Source organism: Puma concolor, chromosome B3, assembly GCF_028749965.1.
Source record: "Puma concolor isolate L17-30 chromosome B3, mPumCon1.1.hap2, whole genome shotgun sequence".
Lineage (NCBI taxonomy): Eukaryota > Metazoa > Chordata > Mammalia > Carnivora > Felidae > Puma > Puma concolor.
In genome coordinates this window covers 15441614-15454027 of record NC_141672.1, presented here as the reverse complement: position 1 = coordinate 15454027, position 12414 = coordinate 15441614, and the positions used below count along the sequence as shown (strand labels likewise).

The following is a 12414-nucleotide window of genomic DNA, read 5'->3' as shown; positions in this document are numbered from 1 at the left end:
CCTTGGCTCAGCTACTTAATAGGAGTAAGAACCCACTTCTCCAACTCTGATAGCTGGAGCAGTTTCCACTCAACAATACCAGAGAATCCCCACCAGATTGGGAAAATATTGCCAAGATTAAATGGCATGGCTTACTCATGCTCAGTCTTCAATGCTTACTTGATTTAAAACAAAATATTTATTTGGTTTAAAATACGATCGTTCACGCCAAGTAAAAAGGGGAAAAGTTCCAAAATGCAGGGTGTGTTTTTATTTGGTGCTGATTTGTTCCAACATTCAGTTTACCCCAAGAAGCCTGGATGCCTCATTTCAAAGACAGCGCTAATAGGTAAGTAAGTTTCTGACATGAAGTAGCCTCAAGGTCACGTCTAGATTTACTTGTAGGTTAAATGGATGAATGGAAAAATCCCCATCCAGAATATGGTCAATTTGCCTCTCTTATGCAAATCCTACTCACCCCTCAAACTTCGTTTCTTCATGGTGCAAAATATTCTGCACCTCAAATTTTTCAAACACTTGTGTCACACAAGGGTCTAGGCGATTTGCTAGGATGACAATTTTTTTCCACAAAGGGCCAGTCAACATTTACGATTTCTGACGGACCTATTCAACTCTTGCCATTACGCAAAAGCTGCCATAGATAATCCAAAAATGAATGTGACTGCGTCCCAGTACAACTTTATTTAGGGACACTGAAATCTGAATTCCATTTAATTTTCATGCGGCACAAAACATTATTCTTCTTTGAATTTTTTCCAACCATTTAAAAATGCAGAAACCGGGGTGCCTGGGTGGTTCAGTCGGTGAAGCGTCCAATTTCAGCTCAGGTTATGATCTCACGGTCTGTGAGTTCGAGCCCCGCGTCGGGCTCTGTGCTGACAGCTCAGAGCCTGGAGCCCGTTTCAGATTCTGTGTCTCCCTCTCTCTCTGCCCCTCCCCTGTTCATGCTCTGTCTCTGTCTCAAAAAAATAAATAAACATTAAAAAAAATTTTTTTTTTTAAATGCAGAAACCGGGGTGCCTGGGTGGTTCAGTCGGTGAAGCGTCCAATTTCAGCTCAGGTTATGATCTCACGGTCTGTGAGTTCGAGCCCCGCGTCGGGCTCTGTGCTGACAGCTAGGAGCCCGGAGCCTGCTTCGGATTCTGGGTCTCCCTCTCTCTCTCTGCCCCTCCCCCACTAGCGCTCGGGCTCTCTCTCTCAAAAATAAATAAACATTAAAAAATAATTATTGAGAAAAAACCTCTAGAAACCAGTCTCCGCCTGTGCACCACACATGAACAAGCAGCAAACCGCACCTGGCCCAGGAGCCGGACGGGCCCCTTGACTGAGCCTTGGATTAGGCTTAGAAGACAAAGGCCCACAATCACTGTAGTGAGAGGAGAGCACAGACTGTTATTCTAGCTCTTCTGCTTCCCGGTGGCAGGGGACCCAGGGCTCCATGTTCGGGAAGGCCTGAGCTCCTGGGTCAGCAAGCCCCTCGGCTCCGGGAGCACTGGATCACACTGAGGCAGGGGGACCGTGGCCAGGACAGGCCCGACAGGATGGGCAGGAGTCTAGGCAGGCAACGTCAGTAGCACCTTTAAGACCCAGCGAAAGCCACCATTGCTTTATCCAAAAGCGGGCCCGGGGAAAGAGCTAGGTGTGGGCAGCATTTGCCGAGCTATCCCAGAGCAAATCAGGACACTTGGCTCCCTGACCGGGGCCCCAGCTTCAGCCTTGAGACTTCCACTGAATTCCGGCTTTCAGAAATCTCAACACTGACCCGCAAACTCGTGTTCTTGGCTTAGGCTTCCTACCCTTCAAAACCAGCAGGTACTGACCTCACGCGGCCTCTGGCTTATCCCCAGGCCTTGTCAAGCCGCAGCTGCCATGCAGAGCTTGGAGGGGAGGGAAACAGGTGGGGAAGAGAAGAGTAAAGCATCAGGTAGACAAGAAGAGGCCACGCGCGGGCAGGCCCGAAGAAGCAAAAAAGGCCAGCAAGGTAGCAGCCAAGCCGGTGGGGGGGGGGGGGGGGGGGGGTGAGGCAACAATGACCACTGTCCCTGAAGGCGGCTGCCAGCCAAGCCCCCTCCACAACAGGGCAAGTGGAGTTTCCCCAGGGACACCTTATGGGACCCAGGCTCAGAGGGGGAAGCTGGCTCTGGCTGGGACACTGGATCACTGTCCTCTGAACCCTGTCTGGCCCACGCAGCCAGGGCTCTCACTGCCCAGGCTCACAGGGGGCTCATTCCCACCCTCCTATCCAGGTGCCATGTTGTTCCCCTTCCCTCAGCCTGGCCAGATGAGCCACAGCCAAAAAAAAAAAAAAAAAGCCCCCCGGAGGCCCTCCCTCTTCCATGAATTCTTCCCTAATTATTTCAGTCCCAATCCTCAAAGTCTCTCAATTCCCTCAACCAAAGAGGGAACCATTAATTAGTACGCAGCACTGGCCCTAAACTGAGCACCACCATCTGCCATTTTCTTACGAGTGAGTCACGGATCTTTGGCTAAGCCGTGACTCTGGGAGGCGAGCTCCGTGCCTTCAATTTTTTCTTTTTTATTCCCATCTGCCCCAAGAACACGCAACGGGTACTCCGCAATACTTACTACATTCAGTCAAAAGATACATGGGAAAGATTAATATAATTCAAGTAAAACATGGCATTATGGGAAAGAGACTGCTTTACAGGAACTATGGCAGAAGCGAGTTTCTGTATGAAGACGCCCAGCAGTGTTCCTGTTGCTCTGTGTATCTGTGACACTCCAAAATTTTAAATAAAGATGTGATTGAATGTTTTCATTATCTTAATGCCTAAATTGGATTGACCACATTGTCAGTCTGATCAGCTGCATAAATTAATCATTGAGAAGATTGGGAGGAAGAGGGGGAGGGTCCCAATTGATGAAGCAACAATCAATTTGGCATTTGCATTTAAATATAGCTTTGGTATTTAATTTATTCAGTGCAATCTCCCTGGGGGGGGGGGGGGATGGAGGCAGAGCCTGGTTACCTGAGTCGGAATGGGTCCAAGACACCAAGGTCAGCATTGCTCCAGTCACAGGAAGGACAGAGAGGCCTCCATAATCACGAGAACGCTGGTCTTCTAGGAGATGACGCTTCTAGCGACTGGTAGAGAGGAGCAGAAGAAAGGCGGGATCAGACCGGAGGATGAGAGAGGACCCGCTCAAAACAATGGCTGTCATCTGGCCTGACTCTAAAAGCTGCAACCCTTGGGGCGGGGGGGAGGGAATCAATTGCAACAGTTACCTCTTATTTCTTGGGAAGTTATTGAACCACTGGGCCTTTCACAACAGAGTATTCTTACAACTGCCTCATGGGGCACAGAGGGACACAGAAATTTGAAAATGCGTGCCACAGATATCATGAGATTATCTTACTTTACTACAACGGCCACGTGACATTCGTGAGATCATTTTACTTCACTATAGCTGTCTACATACTATAAACACTTGTCTATATACTATAAACACTCTATACACTATAAAGGAGAAACATCAGAGCACCACTCCCGGCCAGCGTTCCAGTATGTGGACCAGCCTTGATCCACTGGGCGGACCAAATACACAGGCTGCAAAGCCAATGACGCTCTTTTCTGCTGCTTTAAAATAAAATTCCTCTGGCTCTCCTCCTGGAGGAAAAGATCCCATCAAGCTCAAACTCACTAAATGGGCTGCAAACTACTGGCCCACATTTAACCAATAATCTTGCAAAAATAGGAAAGTTGGTACATGAGATAGATTGCATAATAATCTGTGATGGAAGATATTTTTTTTTAGCCTACGCCTCAAAGAAGACAAATGGATAGACTCTCTCACGAAAAGAACGAGCTTATCCTGTGCACTTCAGTGTAGAGAACGTGAGGAAATAAATTCATCAGGTCAGTGATTCTCAAACTATGGTCCCTGGAACATCAGCAGTGGCATCATCACTGAGTTTGTTCGAAATACAAATTCTTGGCCCCCACCCAAGATCTACTGAATCTGAATATTCGGAGGTGTGGACCCAGCAATCCGTTTTAACTAGCCCTCCAAGTAATCCTGACAAAACTTGGATTATTCATTGATCCACCTATTCAAAGACACCCCTTCTGTTGTTGTCAAGTCAAATCACCCTACTATACTGCACATCAAGCTTCAATTAAAGGCAAAGCATTGAACCAAGGATTGGGGAGGGCGGAAGAGTCAGAGAGAGAACGAACGTGATGAAGTCCCTGCCTTTCAGAAACGTGTCGTCCACCAGGGAGGCGAGCCGAGCAGCAGGCAACCCGAATACAGACAGTGTTATTTCCTCTAATACACAGCTGCAGGGTTTCTGAGGACACATCCGTTTCAGGTTGGGGTGGAGAGAGCAGGGAAGGGAAAGCGTCGGGACAATCACAATAATCACAGGCCCTGAGATCCGGACAGGATTTTGACAGGCGGGGACAGGCCAAAGCTGTAGCAAAGGCCCAGAGGCAAGAGAGTGTGCGGGGCCATCCAAGTTCTTGGAGCCACCAGCTCGGGCTGAGAAACCTGAAGGTGGTCTGGGTGAGACAAGGTTGCTTCCAAGCACAGACAGGTTAAGTGCTAGGGGCTTGTGACTTCTCTTTCTTGTGTGAAGACCACCAAGTGGCACCCGCCGCTTCTGGTTAGAAACGGATGTCTGATAAACCAGGTGACTTAGAGATTCCTAAAGCCAGTTTGCTTTTCGGTACTTTTGTTTTTTATTACTGCACTTTTTAAAGGGGTGCACACCTCAGCGGCTTTAAGGATTAACCGCTGAAGAGTCCTGCGCAGGAGGAAGACGCAGAAGAAAATTTGAAAGGAGGCACAAGAAGCTTAGAGGTCACAGCAGCCTCGGGCCATTCTGCAGAGGGGCAAAATGTTACCATACCTAAAGGGCCCCTGAAGACATCTGTGGTTTTAGTTTGATAAAATAATTCATGCGGATAGTGGTGTGCCTTTAATGGTAGGAAAAAAAGATTAAGCCAAGGGATGGGGAGAGGGAAGAAATGGGTAAAGGGGTCAAAAGGTACAGACTTCTAGTTATAAAATAAATACGTCACCTGTGAAAGTAATGCACAGCACGGTGACTACAGTTAATAATACCATATTGCATATTTGAAAGTTGCCGAGAGAATAGATCTTAAAGGTTCTCATCAGAAGAAAAGTTTTGTAACTACGTAAGGTGACGGGTACTAACCAGACTTCTACTGTGGTGACCATTTTACAATGTACACGAATCTCAAATCACTACGTTGTACATCTGAAACTAACATGTCAATGATCATAACCTCCATTTAAACAAATTAAAACAGGTAAGAAAAATGTTAAACCAACCTTCAACATCTCCACTTAGAAAAAAAAAAAAAAAAAAGGACTTTTCACGATCAAGAAGGCACGGCTTTTGCCTCTAGAAAACGGACATAAATAGACGGCTTTATTGCCTGACGCTGCTCAGTGCATGAGGGGACACCGAAACGTTCTGACGTCGTGCAAGACTGATAGAAACGAAGCGGGGTTCAGAATCAAGACTGATAGAAACGAAGCGGGGTTCAGAATCGGGGATATGTGGTTGCTTATGCGGTTCTGCCATTTGGCCATCTGAGTCATTGTGCATAAGGGACCCGGTCCCTGAAACCTCAGTTCTACACTGATCCAGAACGAGAGACAAGAACTTGCCCCACCTTCGTTGAAATGTAAAGAAAAACACAGACAGGAAATTGCTACGACAATTACAAAGCACCATGCTACTGTAAGGCACAGAATTATCCTGCTCATTGAGACATCTGGGTACTAATACTTGTTGTATTGGCCCTTGAAAATAGAAAAATAAAATATTTCCTATGCCCTTGAGACTCACCTTTCAAATATCTGCAGGGATAGCAGTCCTAAGGAACAAACTTGGCATCAACAAAACCATTCTCCCAAGAAACCTCTCAAGGTAAATTTTTTACTCAGAAATTGTTTTTAATTTTATTTCTCTGACCACAATAGAGCATCCAGTTATCTTTCAGCAGTTCCTGGTGAGCACAACTCAGTCTTCAGCAACACTGACGTATACGATGGCGATAATTTATCATCTCTGCAGTAGTTTAGTCCCAGATGGACCATTTACTAATTTATTTCCATATGTAACTGGCAGAGAGATTAATCAGGCTTCCAACTTGGAAACCTGAATTGCGCTTTATTCCCTTAACAGGCTAACTCTGGACAAGAGGAAGTACACGTTTACACAGAAAGCCAAGAGTGCCTCTGAAAAAGCCTGTCGACCTCAGACACAGGCCTTTAAACACACAAGCGCGCGCGCGCGCACACACACACACACACACACACACACACACACACACACACACACTCACTCACACAGCTTGTTCCTTATGTCAACTTGGAGGCCTGGCTCTTTCTTTAGATACTCCTGGGCTCTTCCCATAGGGGCGGGGTCTGACGACAGGGCTGCAGGCAGAAGTAAGCTCGAAGACGTAATGCCAATCAGCTCTAGCTGCAGCCCCGTTCCATGCCCCTCCCTGTGTGCAAGCACAGGGTCTCATATTTCTGAAACTGAAGAGATCTTTTTGCCACGGTGCTGCGCCCAGCTGGCCCGGCTCTGTGGTGCCCAGGCACTGGAAAGTATGTGCTTTCTTTTTTCCACTCTTTTTAAGGGTCTGAACTTGACCGAGTTCAGCAGCTGCCGCTGTGTCCTCAGCGCGGCGATGGCTAAGGAATTGTTAGCACTGCTCCCAGGGCCCCTGATTTAAACCCAAGTCCACTTTTGTTTTTAATTCTACTCCCATGATATCAGCCTTTAGCAAAGAGCGGGTAACCGGATTGTTGTTCGATGATGGCGTTTACGTAGAGAAAGCCGGCCAACCCCAACACAAGGCAGAAAGCCGGAGCCGACCGGTGATGTCTTAAGTGAAACCCAAGGCCACAGCCAAGAAGCCTCGGCAGACAGGAGGACCATGTAGAGAGGTTATCAGCTGGATCCACATGCCTGGGTCACTAACCAACCATGTGGCTTTGGAGAAGTCCCTTAACAGTTCAGACTTACAATTCTCTCCCCTGTTAATACGAGGAGTTCAGCTCCCTAAGGTTCCTTCTGGCTGTAAAATCTCGTGATTCTATAAATATGAGAAAAGAAATCAGCCGTTCACTTGGTTTCTGTGTTTAGATGATGGCAAACAACCAGAAGTTTAGAAGCATCTGAAAGACACTGAACTGGTCCAGATGCTTGGTGCTGTGACAGACACAGCCTCTGGAGCCTCAGTATATCCCTGTGAGCAGAGGACATGAGCACTGGAGACTGTGTAATGACGGAGATCTTTATAAGGTCTTAAGGATTCAATGAAATATGACAGCTTGCAGTACTGTTCTAGGTATTGCAAAAGCTACTCAAGTCCATGAGTCATGGTCCTCCGTCTTTAATACGCTTACACCTCAGTTAATGACAGACACAACTAATCTTAATACCGTGCAGTTCAGTGCTGTAATTGCAGAAAAGGAAATTGTTATGGGAACATGAAGGGTGGAGAAATCATCCCACTGAGGGTGAGAGGGAAGACTTCTGTAAGGTTTTATGGGAGAACCGGAAAGATGGGAATAAAGGCATCTGGGCCAAGGCAGTGGCCAGAGCAAAGGCCCAGAAACTTCCCGGCATGGCCGGGACACAGCATGCAGTACCCCAGGGCAATGCCACAAGATGCTCAAGGAAAAGGAGATCTAGAGACAAAGTGATGAAGTTCTGGGGTGACGGCGGGGGGTCCGGAGCCGACAGCCAGGAAAGAATTCTTGCAGACGTCTCTGGTGCAAAAAGGTGATTTTATTAAAGCACAGGGACAGGACCCTGGGCAGGAAGTGCTGCACAGGTAACTGATTATATATCCTCACGTTGGGAGGGGGTTAGGGATAAAATAAGTCCCTAAGGAATTTTTGGAAGCAAGGTTTCCAGGACCTAGGTGTTGTTAGGAAAATGCTGTTTATTACCATGCAGTAAAACCTCAGTCACGAGACCCTTCAGATGTATATCAGGGGGTCATAAGCTTGGAGTATGATTGCCAGCATGTATCTTGGGGCAGGTGAGATAAAGGAAGTTTCCAAAGGGATTTTTATATGTTAAAGTAGACTTACAGGACCCTGGGGGAAGGGGGTGGCGGTCAGGATGACGTTAAGCCAAGATTGCCTTTTGCTCCTAGCGAAGTGTCATCCTGGAGGCAGCTGAGCTCCTAGAGGGAGGTCACTCTGCCAGTTTCAAGGACTTGTCAATGGGCTGTAGGCAGTAAGGAAATTTCATTTTTCATTCGCTTTAGTTTCCCACAGCACCATGGCAAGCACTTAAAGCCCTTTCCTTTGTTCTTGGGTAGCCAGGAGTGTCGGAGGCACATCCCACATATCCCACCTGGGGGGTGGGAGGTGGGGAGGGGTGCCGTTGGTCTGTATTTTGCCCTCAGCTTGCCTCACACTCCCTCATCAAAAGAGCTGAAGAGGTACCGGTGGGGAAAGCCCTGGACGCCGGCCTCTGGACTGGCTTTTACCCTGTGACACCAAGAACCTCCAGAAGTTCTGAGCAGTGGACGCTCCAAATGAGCTAGGCTGCAGGAAGTTCGTCCTGGCAATTCTACTGCCGTTTGAGATGGGTAATACGATCAGTCTGTACCTTCATTTTTCTCTTATTCACTCCATGCTGCCACTATTTGGGAATCCCTCAAATTTATTTTTTTCCAAATCAATTTCCTGGCCCTTCAAATGGAAGCAATTGAGTTTCCTACAAGCACTGCCAGGATTTTACATTCGAATGACTGGTTTGGCCTAAGGCTTTGCATCTAGGTTCCTGTGTTTTTCTCTTCTTACAAAAGAGTCAAAACCACATGGTATAGACTCACGGATTTGTTGTTGTTGTTTTCCCTCTTTTGCCCCATGCTGGAAAATATTCGGGGATGATGGAAAAAACGCACAAACATCTCGACGATTGGAAGGGCTTGCTCTAGCGCTCACAAAAAGACCAAAGTTGAGTTAGTCATTCGAAGTAGTTCACGGACACTTTTTTGATTCCTGGTGTCCTCGCCCAAGGTTAATAAACCCCAAGTTTCCAGGGCCCCTCAAGTGTAATAGTAGAAAATCACGCAGACCCTCATACCAACGGTATCTGGTTCCTCTGCCTGGGGGTGGGGGGAGGGGCGCGAGCACAGGTGGCTTCTGCAGCTGTCACCGAGAAGCTGCCCACCACCATGATACAGGGCACGGGGAGGGGGTCCGCAGACCCTAAAATGGGCTGGTGTCGCACAACAAAACCGAGATGAGCGCGGCAGTAAGAGGAGGGGCTTCTCCTCTGAGGAAGGAGCTGCCTTGGGCATGAGCCGCCAAAAACCTAATTCTCCATAGAAAACACACACTTCCCTTCCCATCTCTGGGTGGCTCAGCCCACAGATGGGCATAAATGGGAGGCTTCCGGGGCGCCTGGGTGGCGCAGTCGGTTAAGCGTCCGACTTCAGCCAGGTCACGATCTCGCGGTCCGGGAGTTCGAGCCCCGCGTCAGGCTCTGGGCTGACGGCTCGGAGCCTGGAGCCTGTTTCCGATTCTGTGTCTCCCTCTGTCTCTGCTCCTCCCCCGTTCATGCTCTGTCTCTGTCTGTCCCATAAATAAATAAAAAAAAAAAAAAAAAACGTTGAAAAAAAAATTTAAAAAAAAAAAATAAAAAAAAAAATGGGAGGCTTCCACATTCGTTTTCTTTTGGGCCACCTTATTTAGAAAGGCAGATCGTATCTGTCCACCGGGGTGTTGACGAATCTAGGGTTCAAGTCCCTGATTTATGATTCAAAATCTGTCCCAGCCCTCCACATACCCAGGTGTTCTGGAAGGTCCAGAGTGCATAACGTCCCCCCGCCCCTCCGACCCCTCCAATAGGCGTTCTGTTAACATCTAAGCAAATCATTACTGTGAGGAACAACATACGGGATAGTCCCTGTAGTTTCCCGTGCACAGAAAAAACAGTCTCATCCACACCAAGAGAGTTGCATGTCTCAAGCCACTTTTTGTAAAAGTCCACCACCAATGGTCAGAAAATGAATCCTCCTCAAATGAATAGATTAGCTTAAATTACCATGCCATTTTACATTCTCTCCACTGATAGATGAATAATAAAACTATAAGGTAAATGTAGCTTGAACTGAATAATGGGCATAAATAAAAATATTGTGACATTAAAAACTCAGTATAAATTGAACTACAACATACTCGAAAGCTCCTGCAATCATAAGTGCACACTGAAATCCATTAACCTAATACCTAGCCTGCTGTTCAAAAGAAGAAGTCTACCACGTAAACAGATACATATCTGAACACTTCTCCTAAATTACTGTACAATCTGACTGCAAAGTCACACACTTACAAAGTCTATCATCTGCTTTTGGTTGCTCTCTAACCAACACGCAAGTCGTACCAGGCTACAATGTGGCAGCATAATATAAACACAGAACCAGCAAATGGTACAAAAGTAGCAGCAAATGTCAAAGACAAACCAGGGTCATCCCCGCGAGAAGAGAGATATTTACATAAGCATTCAGAAAAGACAATGGAGCCCCAAATTCCCTTTAGCTGCACACCTAATCAACCTCTCTGCTCCTCACCTGATCATTTTTATATAAAAGCAATTCCCACAATGATGCACGCAAAGACCTTAGTTGCCATAAACTCAGCAGCAGTTAAAGATTCTGTTGCACATTCGATTTGCTTTGAGACTCAGCTATTTTTCAAGCAAAGCTTTCAGTCCTTACCCAGCACTACCCCCCCCCCTCCAAAAAATTAGCTTCACTGACAATACCCTTCTTAAATCTGTCATCTGCCAAGGCCGTTTTCTTACCTTTGTAACTCACTCACATTTGTTTCATTTGATGATTCTTACCCAAGCAAGGACAATTGTTTGACTGAAATCTTGCAACTTTCAACTTTGCCCAGATTTTGCTGTCGTGAGGAAGGGGAACGTCGAAACCCCGGCACATTGCTCAGCTGAGCTAATATACATCTGAATCAGAGCTATATTTTAAATTCTTTTACACTTACTTAATATAGTGCGTGCTGCCTGTCCACTGATGCGATATCAGAAACCTGCAAGCTACTATTTCTGCAACTGTGTCACTGTAGATAGTCTGAAACATGTACGTAGCTGTTGCCATGGAAACAAACACAGCTAGGGTAGAGTGCCACGCTGTGTTAATTCCTTCACCCATGAACCCCAGGGGAATGCTAACATTCATCTTCTTTCTCCTTTAGTCTCACACTGCTTTAATATTTTTTAGCATTATCAAATGATGTACTAAATACATATGGTACACCTGAAAATACGGACAGCTGAAATGAGCTGTGTGCCAACCTAGCCTATTGGGTGCTGCTTAAGGTGCTACAGCAAACGCAATGGATCCTCTCACTAACTTCTCCCGGGAGAAATAGACAACTTTGTTTCTTTCTTTTAAAACAGTGTGGGTGGGACAAAAAGGTGACCATCCCGTCTCCCCAAAGAAGAAGTTATTGTGCGATGGCACCAGAATAAAGACGCCATCAGAAATGTGCCTCAGCAGTTCTATGAAAGGCAGTGGAGGTCTTGCAAAGTTTCTGAAGTGGGTCCAAGCTAAGAGCTCTTCTTCCTTCTAACGAGAGCTGCTTAGCAGGCTGTAAATCCAATAGCTTTAATTAGGCAAAAGCATAAACCCTCAACAAGGGCTTCATCTGTCCCTGCTTGGTCTTTGTTCCCAAGCCCATGGAAGAAGGTATTAGAATGAGTGAATAACTAACAAGATGGAAATCTGCCATCGTTCAGGAGAAATGTGATTTTCCCGGAATCTGAACATTCTCGGTTTTGCTTCGAGTTCAAATCGGTGTCCTCATCAATTGTTTGGACCAGTGGCGAAAAGTCAAATATTCTTTTATTGCACCTACAAGGCAAAATGTACAGATATTGGCACATCGGGCCATCTTCCCATTATTCAAACCAGGACGCCGCTTTGAACGTTGGGGTTACTTATGGCAGTAGACAAAAAGTAAGCTGTTCGAAATCTTAATTACATCCTATCCCTTGGGCTAGTTAATAATATTCAATCTAGATGAAAATGGCCACACTTTAGATTTGCATGCTGATGTGCCTCACTTGAATACAATTTTCGCTCTAAACAATCAATTGTAGGCTTTAAAAGTGCAGATCCGTGACTCTGAGCTGGCCTCTTTTAAAGAAACCACTACCACTAAAGAAACCAAATAACCACTTTATTTGTGGGCATTATGGCAAAATCATCCTACAGAAGACAAGGAAAATGTTCCTATCATTTTCCCAAATTGAATCATTCGTGGCTTCATACTATGATAAGAATAATCAACTCATCCCGAAGGTAAAGCAGAACAGAAAACAGATACAGACACCTTAGTGGTGAGAGAGATGTCACTTCTTAA

General features: G+C 46.3%; 1 protein-coding gene across 1 annotated transcript in view; it reads right to left on the bottom strand.

Annotated features, from left to right (window-relative positions):
- Positions 1-11053, bottom strand: part of FOXN3 (forkhead box N3) — a 301023-nt gene extending 289970 nt beyond the window's left edge. The window contains exons 1-2 of the mRNA XM_086709045.1: positions 11035-11053; positions 2991-3106 (exon numbers count right to left, since the gene is read on the bottom strand). The gene's annotated coding sequence lies outside the window, so the exon portion shown is untranslated. The remainder of the gene's footprint in view (positions 1-2990; positions 3107-11034) is intronic.
- Between the last annotated feature and the right edge of the window lie 1361 nt (positions 11054-12414).